This window comes from Neofelis nebulosa, chromosome 12 (genome assembly GCF_028018385.1).
Source record: "Neofelis nebulosa isolate mNeoNeb1 chromosome 12, mNeoNeb1.pri, whole genome shotgun sequence".
In the NCBI taxonomy this organism is placed as follows: domain Eukaryota; kingdom Metazoa; phylum Chordata; class Mammalia; order Carnivora; family Felidae; genus Neofelis; species Neofelis nebulosa.
Window position 1 is genome coordinate 43539577 of NC_080793.1, and position 14589 is coordinate 43554165.

Consider the following 14589-nt stretch of genomic DNA (forward strand, 5'->3'; position numbering starts at 1 on the left):
TCTCCTGGAGAGAGTTCCATTTTAAATAAGCAATTAATCTCTTTAATACTTTTTGGTTTGAAACCTAGGGGGCTCCCCAGGGTGAGGATGGTTGATCTGTCCCTACCCACAGCTTGTAAAGAGAAATTTGAATGTGACCCCAAACATGGAGAGCAAGGAGAGACAAAAGCAAGAAGCCACTCCACATTGGTAGGTGGCAGTTTTAATAAGCAAGGAAATTTACTTGCAAGGCTTGTCTTAGGTAGCTGTAAGATGAATAGCTCTCCACCCCCAGCCACCTGATTCTTAAATGTTTATACAGAGGCTTTAATGGGTTCATGATTTCAGTTATGTGTACCATCCAGATGGTCTCAAAAACACATTACTATTTCAAGATTGTGTCCTTGAAGTGGCTCCGGCTAGGGAAACAGTGGGAAAAATATACATTCCAAGGACAGGGGAGGGGGTGGGGAGCTTTCAATTGCCTGAGTCTGGCTCTTAGGTCAACCAGTAGGCCTGTCCTCTCAATGATCTCTTCCAACAATACTTTGGTGAAGACAACCTCAATGCAGGTTCTGAAACTCAGGGATGGTCATTCAATGTTATGCCCATACACCAGCTACATGCAATATGTGCCTAGGAGGCAGTTTTGCCATATGGCTATGTAAGGATAAATGTAGCTAGCAACTAACTGAGAGCATGACCAGAGTAAGTAACTATGGAAATATAGTGAGAAAGATGACACAGAAACAAAGGAAAAGTATAATAATACAGTTGGAGAAGGAGCATCACTGTTTTACAATTTGTCTGGGTCCTCTTATTACAGAACAAATGTGAAAACAATACTCATGATTTAATGAGATAACTAGTAATTAATCCTCTACACAAACAGTTCCACAAAAGATTCACAAGGAATACATACAATAGAAAAATGATGGTGTGTGTGTGTGTGTGTGTGTGTGTCTAGGGGAGATATATAAAGATGGAGATATAATTATAGATACATATATATGGATATGAATGAGGGCTAGGAAAAATAGAACTAAGAAAAAAAATAGTTGCTGCAGTGACATTGCAAACCTGGCTTTGAATATCCTGAAAACCAATATTAAAGGGCACTCCATGGAACACTAGCCCCTGGTGACATTCAGTAAATAAAAGTGCTCAGTGTCAAATAAGTTCTTAAAAGGCCAAATACACTCTGTGATCCTTTTTGAGGACTCAAAGTGCACACTGGAATATTTAATATCTGATGAACCACAGGAAAAAAATTTCATGTTTTTTAGCCTATTGTTTCCCAAACATAATGACCATGTAATCTATTTGTATTTGTTTGTTTCTTTTTACACCCATTATATTCCCATGAAATCGTGTTCCACTAAACACTCTGTGATCCAGAGCTCAGTGCTAGTAGCTTTCAGGAAGTCAATAAAAAGTGTTGTATTCTAATTATAACCTTTGGTGATGCAGATATGTCTATTTTATTTATTCCATTGGCAATAATACTTTGTATGATATGACATTTTTCTTGATTGTATTTATTGAGCATTTTATTATTGTCTTATTTTATAGTATATATTTCTTTTGGGTCCATTTATATTCTTTATGGAAATCTCTGATGAGAGATTAACTAATTAAGCAATTCTTATCCCAATTCAACCATGACTTTGATTTTCAGAATCCTTCCATATGTCATTATGGGTTCCTTACACTTCACCTGCCTCAGAAATAAAATAAAAGTCTCTCCAATGAATTAAATGAATTATGCTGTATGAACACATTAAAATACTATGCTGTCATTTGAAATCATCTTTCAGTTCCTTTACCTGTTACATGTTCATGAACCTGGAGTGTCCAGGAGGTCAGTCAGATTTCTAGTACTTTTGTTTAATTTGACTTAATCTATCCTACCTGAAAAAGCATGGCTTGTGTATAGATGGAATATTTTGGCAGATAGGGCAACTTGCTGCCACTAATCCTTGTTCATCATGTCATAGAATATTGTTCAACAAAGTATCATCTAAATTTATTAAAAGAGGAGAGGAGTTAAGATGAGGGAGCAGCGTGGAGATCCTGAGCTTGTCTCATCCCTGAATTGCAGCTAGATCAGTACCAAGCCATTTTCAACATCTAGGAAATTGATCTCACGATTCACACAACAATCTGCATAACTTGAGAAACAGAATTCGGCAGGTGTGAGGTGCAGAGAGGCGAACTGTAGATGAGAAAAGCTGCAGAGGGTAGGGAGCTGTTTTTGCAGAGAGAAGACAGAGAAAGAGAAAGAGGGAGAGTGCATCTCATCAGGATCATGCAAGAAAAGTACTTCTCTGAAAGTAGCTGGAGACAAAGAGAGAAAAAGAGTGAAAACACTCACAGGGTACTGGACAAGAAATCTGTTCCCAAAAGCCATTGATAGGAAGAAAGGGAGAGGTTTTCAGTACCACCAGGATTCTATAAACAGTAGAACACAGAGTCTGAATTTTCAGAACTCAGTACCTGGTGGTGCTCTGGTGAGGAAGTAGGGCAAATCCCCAGGAGCAGGCAGCATGGTCTAAGGAGTCCATGTGCCACAAGGAGAAAAGAGGTCCCCCTGCCTATAGTGTATTTAGTAGATGCCATACTGTCTCCCCACAGACAGAGGTCCAGCAGACCCCAGAGAGCAGCCACGTTTGCTGGTTTTGGGACAAAGACGCCAGAGTGCAGTGAAATCTGGCGCCAACTGTATGTTGTGCTTCACCATAATCTCTGAACCTCTGGCACTGCGTGATCACATGAATGTTTTCTGGGGCAAGCCAGCACCTAGCTATTGCTTAGTGAGACCTTCCCACAGAGAGTTGGCAGGGGCCCAAGCCACAGGGTACTCTGAAGTGTGAGGTTTTGAAACACAACCCCATCTGAGATAAAACTCTGGAGGGACAGCTTGGAAACAGAAACGGTAGAGGTGGGGGGGTGGATGAGGCCTGAGTCAAAGGAGTGGTCTTTGGTCCCAGTTTGGTGAGAGCACAAAAATCCTGTGCCAAACACTAAGGAGTAGGGTGAAGCCATTTCCTGCACTCTCCTGCACATGAGGGCCACACTGATCCACCCCAGTAAGCTAAGTAGTGCCACCTAATGGAGAACAGAGCTGTTACACCAACCCCCACCTAATTGTACCCTACAAGCACATTCCCTAGAAGACCAGCACAAGTTATTCCGCCTGCTTAGTGTATGGATTATAGAGTGCTTCACAGTTTCAGTTCTTGGGGAAACTGGATGTAACTTCATTCACATTTCATTCTGTTTGCTGGTTCCTTTATTTGTTCATTTTCTTTGCTTCCGTTTTTGCTTAATTTGTTTTTTCTTTCTTTTTTTCTTCTTTCTTGGATACAGAGAGAAAAAATTTTGTTTAATTTTTTTACCTTTTTTATTTTTTAAAATTCTTATTGTATTTCATTTTGTTTTATTCTATTTTATTATATTTTTTTTAATTTTTAAATTTTTTCTTACTTTTCTATCCTTTCTCTCTATTCTATCAAGCTTCCTTCAACAAGAAAACCAAAACACACCAAGGATCTAGCTTCCTTTATTTAATTTTTTTTCATATTTATTTTTTATTTTATTAATTTTATTTTTCCTCCAAAATGACAAAACTAAGGAATTCACCCCAAAAGAAAGAACAGGAAGAAATGACAGCAAGGGGCTTAATCAACATAGATATAAACCAGATATCTGAACTCGAATTTAGAACTACGATAATAAGAACACTAGCTGGGGTTGAAAAAAAGCATAGAATCCCTTTCAACAGAGATATAAGAAATAAAATCTAGTCAGGATGAAATTAAAAATGTAACCAAGATACAATCTTGAATGGATGCCATGACAGCAAGGATAGATGAAGCACAGCAGCGAATCAGCGATATAGATGATAATATTATGGAGACTAATTAAGCAGTAAAAATGAGGGAAACAAAGGTAATGTATCATGATACAAGACTTAGAGAAGTCAGAGAATATTATCAGCAATTATATGCCAACAAATTGGGCAATCTGGAAGAAATGGACAAATTCCTAGAAACATATAAACTACCAAAACTGAAACAGGAAGAAATACAAAATTTGAACAGACCAATAACGAGTAAAGAAATTGAATCAGTAATCAAACTCTCCCAACAAACAAGAGTCCAGGGCTAGATGGCATTCCAGGGGAATTCTGCTAAACACTTAAAGAAGAGTTAACAGCCATTCTTTTGAAGCTGTTCCAAAATATAGAAATGTAAGGAAAACGTACAAACTCATTCTACAAGTCCAGCATTACCTTGATTCCAAAACCAGACAAACACCCCACTAAAAAGGAGAAGAAATACACACCAAATTTTCTGATGAACATTGTTGCAAAAATTCTCAACAAGATACTAGCCAACCAGATCCAACAATGCATTAAAAGAATTATTCACCATAATCAAGTGGGATTTATTCCTGAGATGCAGGGCTGGTTCAATATCTGCAAATCAATCAATGTGATACATCTCATGAATAAAAGAAATAAGAACCACGTGATCCTCTCAATAGATGTGGAAAAAGCATTTGACAAAATACATCATCCTTTCTTGATGAAAACCCTCAAGAAAGTAGGGATAGAAGGATCATACCTCAAGATCATAAAAGCCAAATATGAAAGACCCACTGCTATATCCTCAGTAGGGAAAAACTGAGATCTTTCCCCCTAAGGTCAGAAACATGATAAAGATGTCCACTCTCACCACTGTTATTCAACATAGAGTTGGAAGTCCTAACGTCAGCAATCAGACAACACAAAGAAATAAAAGGCATCTAAATCAGCAAGAAGACTGTCAAACTTTCACTACTCTCAGAGGTGGGTCTATTTGGAAGACCCAAAAGACTCCACCAAAAAAACTGCAAGAACTGATGCATGAATTCAGCAAAATTGCAGGATATAAAAATCGATGTACAGAAATCAGTTGTATTTCTATACACCAATAATGGAGCAGCAGAAAGAGAAATCAAGGAATAGATCCCATTTACATTTGCATGAAAACCATAAAATAACTAGGAATAAACCTAACCAAAGAGGTGAAAAATCTATACACTGAAAACTATAGAAAGCTTATGAAAGAAATTGAACAAGACACAAAAAAAATGGAAAAACATTGCATGCTCATGGATTGGAAGAACATATATTGTTAAAATGTTGATACTACCCAAAGCAATCTACATATTCAATGCAATCTCTATCAAAATAACACCAGCATTCTTCACAGAGCTAGAACAAACAATCCTAAAATTTGTAAGAAACCAGAAAAGACCCCAAATAGCCAAAGAAATCCTGAAAAAGAAAACCAAAGCTGGAGTCATCACATTTCCAGACTTCAAGCTGTATTACAAAGCTGTAATCAACAGAACAGTATGGTACTGGCACAAAGACAAACACATAGATCAGTGGAACAGAATAGAGAACCCAGCAATTTGACAAATGTGTGGCCAACTAATCTTTGACAAAGCAGGTAAGAATATCCAATGGGGAAAAAAAGTCTCTTCAGCAAATGGTGCTGGGAAAACTGACAGCGACATGCAGAAGAATGAACCTGGACCACTTTCTTATACCATACACAAAAATAAGCTCAAAATGGATGAAAGACCTAAATGTGAGACAGGAAGTCATCAGAACACAAGAGGAGAAAACAGGCAACAACTTCTTTGATTTGGCCACAGCAGCTTCTTATTTGACATGTCTCTGGTTGCAAGGGAAACAAAAACAAAAATGAACTATTGGGACCTCATCAAGATAAAAAGCACAGCAAAGGAAACAATCAACAAAACTAAAAGGCAACCTACAGAATGGGAGAAGATATTTGCAAATGACATATCAGATAAAGGGGTAGTATCCAAAATGTGTAAAGAACTTATATGTTTATATAATGGAACATTACTCAGAAATTAAAAGGAATGAAGTCTTGCCATTTACAATAATGTGGATGGAACTAGAGTATATTATGCTAAGTGAAATAAGTCAGTCACAGGAAGACAAATATATGATTTCACTTATATGTGGAATTTTAGAAACAAAACAGATGAACATAGGGGAATTGAAGGAAAAATAAGATAAAAACAGAGAGGGAGGCAAACCATAAGAGACTCTTAAATACAGAGAACAAACGGAGGGTTGCTGGTGGGGTGTGGGGTGGGAGGATAGGCTAAATGGGCAAGGAGCATTAAGGAAGACACTTGTTGGAATGAGCATTGGTTATTATACGTAAGTGGTGAATTACTAGATTCTATTTCTGAAATCATTATTACACTATATGTTAACTAACTTGGATTTAAATTTAAAAAATAAATAAAATAAATTTATTGAATGACAGAAAAATAAATAAACTCATCTTTTATAGGAATACTTAATGTCACATAATTTTTTCACTGTATATTATCGTGTAAAATATAGCCTCAGTCATTATATGTCGAAGGCTATAGATTTGTTGTAGTTTTAAAAATGGAATAATTCCTGGGGTGCCTGGGTGGCTCAGTTGGTTGAGCATCTGACTTTGGCTCAGGTCATGATCCTGTGTTCATGGGTTCAAGCCCCTCATTAGGCTCTGTGCTGACAGCCTAGAGCCTGGAGCCGGCTTCAGATTCTGTCTTCCTCTCTCTCTGCTCCTCCCCCACTCATGCTCTCTCTCTCTCTGTCTCTCAAAAATAAAATAAAACATTAAAAAAAATTTTTAAATGGAATAATTCACTGCCTTTTGTTTATCTAATTATCTGGAAATTTGCTTAATGCTTAATTATTTATTGAGCACCTACTAGCCCTACGTACTGCAATACATACTAAGATTACAGCAGTGAACAAAACAAAACTCCTTAAAGAGTTTACATTATAGTGCACACTAAACATGCACTGTTTTGCACATTAAAAAATAGCTTAGAGGGGCGCCTGGGTGGCTCAGTTGGTTAAGCGTCTGACTTCGGCTCAGGTCTTGATCTTGCGGTCCGAGAGTTCAAGCCCCGCGTCGGGCTCTGTGCTGACAGCTCAGAGCCTGGAGCCTGTTTCAGATTCTGTGTCTCCCTCTCTCTCTGACCCTCCCCCATTCATGCTCTGTCTCTCTCTGTCTCAAAAATAAATAAACGTTTAAAAAAATAGAATTATTTTAATGAGTTTTCCCACTCCCTATTTGTTTACATAAATTTAGATAGAAAATATATGTCTGAGAAATGTCCATTACCACAGATATTCCAAGAATATTATTTTGTGTCATGACCCAAGCTTAAGGATAGAGGGTTATAACTATTATTTATTTACCATTTAATTTGTTCTAGGCATATTTCCTATATTTCTCCCAGCTCATATTATTCCTATTTTACATTTGTGAAAATAAAGGCTCACAAAAGTTAGTTTACTCGTCCAAGATTATATACTAATGAAAGATGAAATCACAGGAACAGGATTTGAGCTACGGTTTTCTGCATTGAAAGTCTCTCTTTTGTTTTGTTTTGTTTTGTTTTCCAGGCAATATATGGGACTCTGAAGGAAATGTTAGTGTAACGTCTTTCTGGTGGAAAAGCCAGAAAAAGCTTTGCAACCACCTCTAAAAACTCATAAGTGAGCTTGCATTTCCAAGTATTTTAGTGGCTTTCAAAGAGTTGTTAGCTGATAAGCTCTGCATCAAAATTCCCAATTGTATCTGTTAAAAATACAATTCACCAGCTGCCATCTTGGCCTTGTTGAGTCAAACTTTCATAAAGGGTATTATATATTCAGCTGTGTACCCTTAAAATATCCCATGTTATAATTCTTAGCCCCTAGTAACTCAGAATGCAATCTTTCTTAGAAATAGTGTCATTGCAGATGTAATTATCAAGCTAAGATGAAGTCATACTGGAATAAGGTTGGTCTCTAATCCAATTGAATGGTGTCCTTACAAAAAGGCGAAACATGTACACAAATACACAGGAAAAATGCCATCTGAAAATGAAGGCAGATATCTACAAGCCAAGAAATGCTAGATTACCAGCAAAGCAGCAGAAGTAGAAAGAGAGAAAGAATAGATTCTCTCCCACAGCCCTTAGAAGGGATCAACTCTGGCAACACCTTGATTTTGGACTTCTAGCCTCTGAAATTGTAAAACAGTAAATTTCTGTTTGTTTAAGCTATTCACTTTGTGTTACTTTGTTACAGCAGCCCTAGCAAACTGATGTATGGGAGAACCAGAATTTTAGAGCAAGTATGCCAGGTGATTCTAATGAACACTAAAGTCTGTGGACCAATGAACTAGAATCAGCTCATCTGAGAGAGAGGAGGACAGCAGGTGCCAGAGCAATGGAAAATTTATTTTAAGAATTTAAAGGTACCAAGGGAATTTAAAAGGTAGAGAGAGAAGGAGGAAGAGGAGCAGGAGGAGAGGAGGAGAGAAAAGAAGTGTGGGGGAGGAGACATCAGAGGGCAACCTGGCTCAAGTGACACAATTTCTTCCTCAGGAAAGGGAAAAAAGAAGAAGGAGAAGGAGAGGAGGAGGTGGAGGAGGAAGGAAGGAAGAAGGAAGGAGAAGGAGAAGGAGAGGAGGAGGAGGAAGAAGGAAGAAGGAAGGAGAAGAGGAAGGAGAAGAAGGAGGAGAAGGAGAAAAAAGAAAGATGAAAGAAAGGAAGGAAGGAAGGGATGGAGAGAGGGAGGGAGGGAGGGAGGGAGGAAGGGAGGAAGGAAGGAAGGAAGGAAGACAAACCAGAAACACCCGAGTCTCAAAGATAGCTGTATGATTTTGAATCAAGAAGGCAACAGGAAAAAACAAACAAACAAAATTCTGAAATCTTCCAGCCCAGTAGCTAAAGCTAGTAACCTGGTCAAAGTTCTTGCACAGTGATTTGTTTATTAAAAAAATCATTTCTTTGTAGAATCACCTTAGTATTTAAATGGATAGAAATTTATCCATTGTTTTTAACCAACATTACTTCGAATAACTCCTCTTTATTTTCTAACATTTTATAAAAGGAACTTTAAAATGCTGATATTATTCTGCACAGAGAAATTTTTTGTAATCAAAATAGATGCTTGATGAGTACTTAGTTACTTATGTTCTTTCTATATTAAACAGATCTATTACAATTAAAATATTCAACTTCACAGAACAACTAAACTTACATGCAGATTTTTATCAAGAATACTTTGCGCAAAAAGAGTCATGCCTTTGGAGAAAGTATATCCTGATTAAATACTTATTTTTTAGGAGGGATTGTATTTTTGAAGGCATATGTAAATGTTTGATTTTTCCTTAAAAAACTGTCTCTGCTTTGGGAAAATCATTACTCTAACCTACATGGCCTAGTTCTCTTTTATACAATGAGAATGCTACCTCAGATAAAGCCTATGTGATTCATCTTAGAAACGTCTTATTTCATCTCCCAAATTTGTAGGCCTTTTATTTTCTTTCTAAAAGGAATAAAATGATAAAACTGGAAGGAAATTTGAGAAGTCATTAAATGCAACTCAAACCTAGGTAACACACTTTTTGTTTAAAATAACCCCAGAAGGAAAGTTACCTATCTTAGTCATGACTTTTCAGTGTAAAACTCTATTAGCAGGAACTACATTAGCTTAAATGCTTATTCAATAAGGGAGCCCCTAATAGCTCTGGATTATTTGTGAAGGTAGAACTCCTTTTTGCTTTTAAAAATTCCCTGTTGTGGAGAGTGTTTTGTTGTCATTGTGTTTGCTTGTTTGTTTTCTAATCAGACTTCATTTTACACAGGGAGTTTCCCTTTCTTCCCAATGACATAAAGAAGATGGTGGGTTGCTAGACTGTGGCAAGGGGGTGACTGCAAAAAGGCATGAGGGAATAGTTTTGAGGTTATGGAAATGTTCTGTATCTTGATTTTGATGTCATTGTAGTTTTTTAAAGACTTTATTTGTAAGTAATCTCTACACCCAACATGGGGCTTGAACTCACAACCCTGAGGTCAACAGTCTCATGCTCTACTGGCTGAGCCAGCCAGATGGCCCAAGACAGTTCCATTTTAAAAATGAGTTCCATGTTTAGCATAGTTAAAAAAAGGAAGAATGGCAAAATGTCAAAATGAGTTGAAAATGGAAACATTTTTTTTCCATTTTAAGCAAAAATATGTGGTTGGTGAAAAGTAAATTCACCTCTGTCTTCATTCCCACTCCTCCTAGAAGCGACCTCTGTGACCAGTTTCTTACATGTATCCATGCAAAGAAAATGTACGCATACTTGAGCATGTGATGTAAGTAAATGAGGCGCACCTTTATAAGTAATACGAATGCTAACTCTGTACATATCATTCTGTAACAGGCTTTCAGCAATCTTTTCATATCTGTGTATATAGGACTCACATGACTTTTAATAAAACATTCTAATTTACCTTGAGAGACCACTATTGATGGAACTTTAGATATTTTTACTCTGTTTTTCTGTGTCATTCCTTAAATACATTTCTATGGAATAAACTCCCTAGACAAAATGCTTGAGTCACGGTGTTATGTGCATATGTAATTTTGATAGTTATGCCAAATTATCATCCTAAAGTTTTAACCAGATATCTCTCCCATTTACACAGTGTGTCTACCAATACCTTTATTAGCATGGTGCATTATCAAACTTGTTCTATTTTTCCCAATCTGTTATGCACACACACAAAAAAAATCCCACTAATTTTACTTTGAATTCTTTTATAATAAGTGGGGATGATCAATAGCCTTTTCTGGTTTTTTTCTATCCAAATAGTCTATTTCTTGTTGGTTTGGGAAAGCTTTGTAAAATAATTGACAGCTCTTTGTAGTATGAATTCTAAACATTTTTTTTCCTGGTTTGCTATTTATCTTTTGACTTAATAAATTTTATGCCATGCAAATTCTCCTGAGTATTTATAAATTGAATTTATACATTTTCCTTTTAATAGTTTTAAAGTGTTATATAATATTTAGAAAACCTTCACAGATCTGAGATTCCAAAAGAATATGAGGAATAATCCAACTTTATTAGTTTTCCAGATTACTGTGGACTAATAGCATTTTATTGAACAATCCATGCTATTCCTACTGATTTGCCATGTTATCTTTATTATTTTTATTATATACTGTACTACATTTCATTTCTTATCCTTTTAATCAATTTTACTAATTTATACTATACTGTTTTAGTTATTTTAGCCTTATAACATGTTTAAATATTATCTAGACTAACTTCTTTTAATTATTCTGTTCATTTTCCTCATAAATTTCCCAGATAGTCTTGTTTATATTTTCCCATATAAGTTTTAGATTTAACTTGTCTAGATTTTTTTAAAAAAAATCAATTTTTTAAGTTTATTTTTTAATTTATTTAGTAATCTCTACACCCAGTGTGGGGCTTGAACTCAAGACCTTGAGATCATGAGTCACATGCTCTGCCAACTGGACCAGCCAGGCACACCAAGGAATCTAGAGGTATTTTTATGAAAATTCCATTAGTTTTTATAGATTAGCTTAGGAGCACAGACATCCCTATAATGTTGAATCTTCCTATCAAGAAAATGGAACAATTTTACATATATTTAAATCTTTTTGTTTCCTTATCAAATAGAAGTATTTAAATGAATTGAGTTTAAAATTCATTTAAATTCTTCTTACTTTTTGTCAAGCTTATTCCTAGATATACATTTTTGTTTCCATTGTAAATTAGTCTTTTCCTATAATTTTCTTTGTAAATGGCTAGTTTGTGTGTGTGTGTGTGTGTGTGTGTGTATGTATAATATATATGTATATATATATGTATATATATATTCCAACATGCTAATTTTGAGCAACTACCTAACACAATGCTCTTAACTTTTTCTAGTTGTTTTCATTGACAGATATGTTTTGCAAAACCCTTCATTTCTTTCTATAATTCCAGTGTCACTTTGTTTTACATACATTTCTCAGGTAGCATTTACTTGGAGTTTTTTTTTTTTAATTGAATTTATTGGCTTTTCCTTCTAACTAAGGCATTTGGCCACTTTTTGTTAGGATACATAAGTTAGGTTTTCATTCTATTCTTATGAGAGAAATATGACTAAGGGATTGAGAGAATGTACCCTGGAGTCAGATTACTGGCTTCAGATACAAGCTCAACAATCAATTAGCTGCAGCACCTTTGGCAATTTATTTTACTTTTCTTGTCTTGGTTTTCTCATCTATAAAATAAAGATTTGGGGCACCTGGATGGCTCATTTGATTAAGCATCTGACTTGAGCTCAGGTCATGATCTCACAGTTCGTGTGTTCAAGCCCTACATTCTGCTCTGTGCTGACAGCTTTGAGTTCTGTGTCTCCCACTCTCTGTCCCTCCCCTGCTGGTGCTCTGTCTTGACTCTCTCTCTCAGAAATAAATAAGCATTAAAATTTTTATAAATAAAAAAATAAGGATTCTACTGGTATCTTTCACAGAATTGTAAGGATTAATTGGGCTAGTATTTGTAAAGAATTCAGAAAAGTACTTGGCACATGCTGTTCGTTACTATTATATTTCATGCCATAATTCATTGTCTATATTCAGTTTCTTCTCTTATATATTTCTTCTGAAAATATAGAAGGTTTGGCAGATTGTATTTTCCAGAAATGGCACCAACAATATCTCCCATTTCATACATTCTTGCAATTTTACTTTGACAGTCCCCTTTTGGAAAGATGGGGTCTGTGTCTCCTCCCTTTGAACTTGGACTGGACTTTGTCTGCCTTGCCCAATAAATTAAGGTACAAGAGATGCCATATGATTTCCAAAGCAAAGTCACAAAAATTCCAAGCACTTCCACTTTACTTTCTAGGGTTGGTCATTCTGGAAAAAAAGCAGCTTCTACACAAGCAGTCTGATTGCACTGAGACTACCAGACTGTCATGAAGAATTAACCAGCTTATAGAGACCACACAAAGTGTAGGGGATGCCTAGACTGGTTCTCGTTGCCCTAGATTTTGGTTGTGCCAGCTCCAGCCACCACATGACTGGGATAACGTAAGGGACTCTGCGTCAGAACTGCCGAAAGTCATTTCCAAATGCCTTACCCACAGAACAGATGAGAGATAAAATGATTGTTGCTGTCATAAATTAATGAGTTATGAGATTTGTTGTATAATAGCTAAAGAGAATGAGCAGTTTGTATTCTGGTTCTAGTGGTTACATTTAGATATCATGCTTTTCTATGTATTTTCTATTTTCTGAGAAATTATCTGTTGGCTCCTTAGGATTCTTGATGTAATTAATAGATTTCCACCTCTTGCCTTATTTTACTGTCCAATTATTATAAAGATTTTTACTTGGCACTCACTTTTTTTTTAACGTTTATTTATTTTTGAGACAGAGAGAGACAGAGCATGAACAGGGGAGGGGCAGAGAGAGAGGGAGACACAGAATCTGAAACAGGCTCCAGGCTCTGAGCTGTCAGCACAGAGCCCTACGCGGGGCTCGAACTCACGGACCGCGAGATCGTGACCTGAGCCGAAGTCGGCTGCTTAACCGACTGAGCCACCCAGGCACCCCTGGCGCTCACTTTTATACCTTTCAAACTCCTTAAATTTTTGCTTGCTATTTACTTAAATATCTGTTAGCCCTAATTATACCACTTACAAGAGTATGAAGCTAGCTTTTCTTGCTAAATCATGTTTTTTAGCAACCTGCTTACTGCATATATATCTTAATACACTATCTTACTGCTGAAAATAGTTACAAGTAGAGATCTCTTCAGTAAAGTGGTTTTCAAAAGAACATTTCTGCTGACAGCAGTAAACATTAATGACACAGCAGTATCCCCATTGAAAATGCATTTTGAGTATCTGTCATTCAACTAATCTCTTATTTTATTTCCACATATATTTAATAGTTAAGAAATCATAGGAGACATTCATTTAATTTTTCACACATTGCAAATAACTTAGTTTAAAAAATGAAAGAGCAACAACACATATGTGAGTTTGAAACACACATTCCTAATTAATCATATTTTGCATTAAAATAGCACAGTAAATGGAAAGCAGTTTTGGTAAATGTGAATCTAGCTGTTATAGCTAAGGATAAATGGGACTACACTGAGGAAAAGCATTGGGGTTGAAACCATATTTATAATAATAACATTAGTCATAACATGAAAAATATTTCACAAAACATTTGAAATCCCAGCATAAATTTTGAGAGCATCCGGGTAACCTATCTTTGCATCCTGATTCCTCTAGGAATAAATTAAATTTGTACTATGCCAGTAACCATCAATTGTGAGCCATTCAGCAGTATATATTATGACATACTAGTTAAATTCTGCTCCATCTCCACAATTATCTCTTGCCCTTAATGTCTTTAGTATGTGACTCACTGGATACTGTTGGAATTGTTTTTTTTTTTTTTTCATGCCCCCTGGGAAGGAAACAGCAGCTTCAAAGACAAAAATTTTAATACAAAAAAAAATGTATTTTCAAAATTATGCAGCCTACACCACATATCAAATATTGTGGGTTTGTGTATATACTGTTTCAAAAGAGATCCCAGTTTGGCCACTCTGATAAACTGATTAATCAAAAATAAAGCCAGCATTGAGCATAAATATTTAGTGTTTTTAAAAAAAATTATGACACATAGATTTTTGCAGTGATAATGTTTACAAG

General features: G+C 36.0%; 1 protein-coding gene across 10 annotated transcripts in view; it reads left to right on the forward strand.

Moving 5' to 3' along the window:
• LINGO2 (leucine rich repeat and Ig domain containing 2) overlaps positions 1-14589 on the forward strand; it is a 1171177-nt gene that overhangs the window by 934074 nt on the left and 222514 nt on the right. The gene's annotated exons all lie outside the window — the stretch shown is intronic.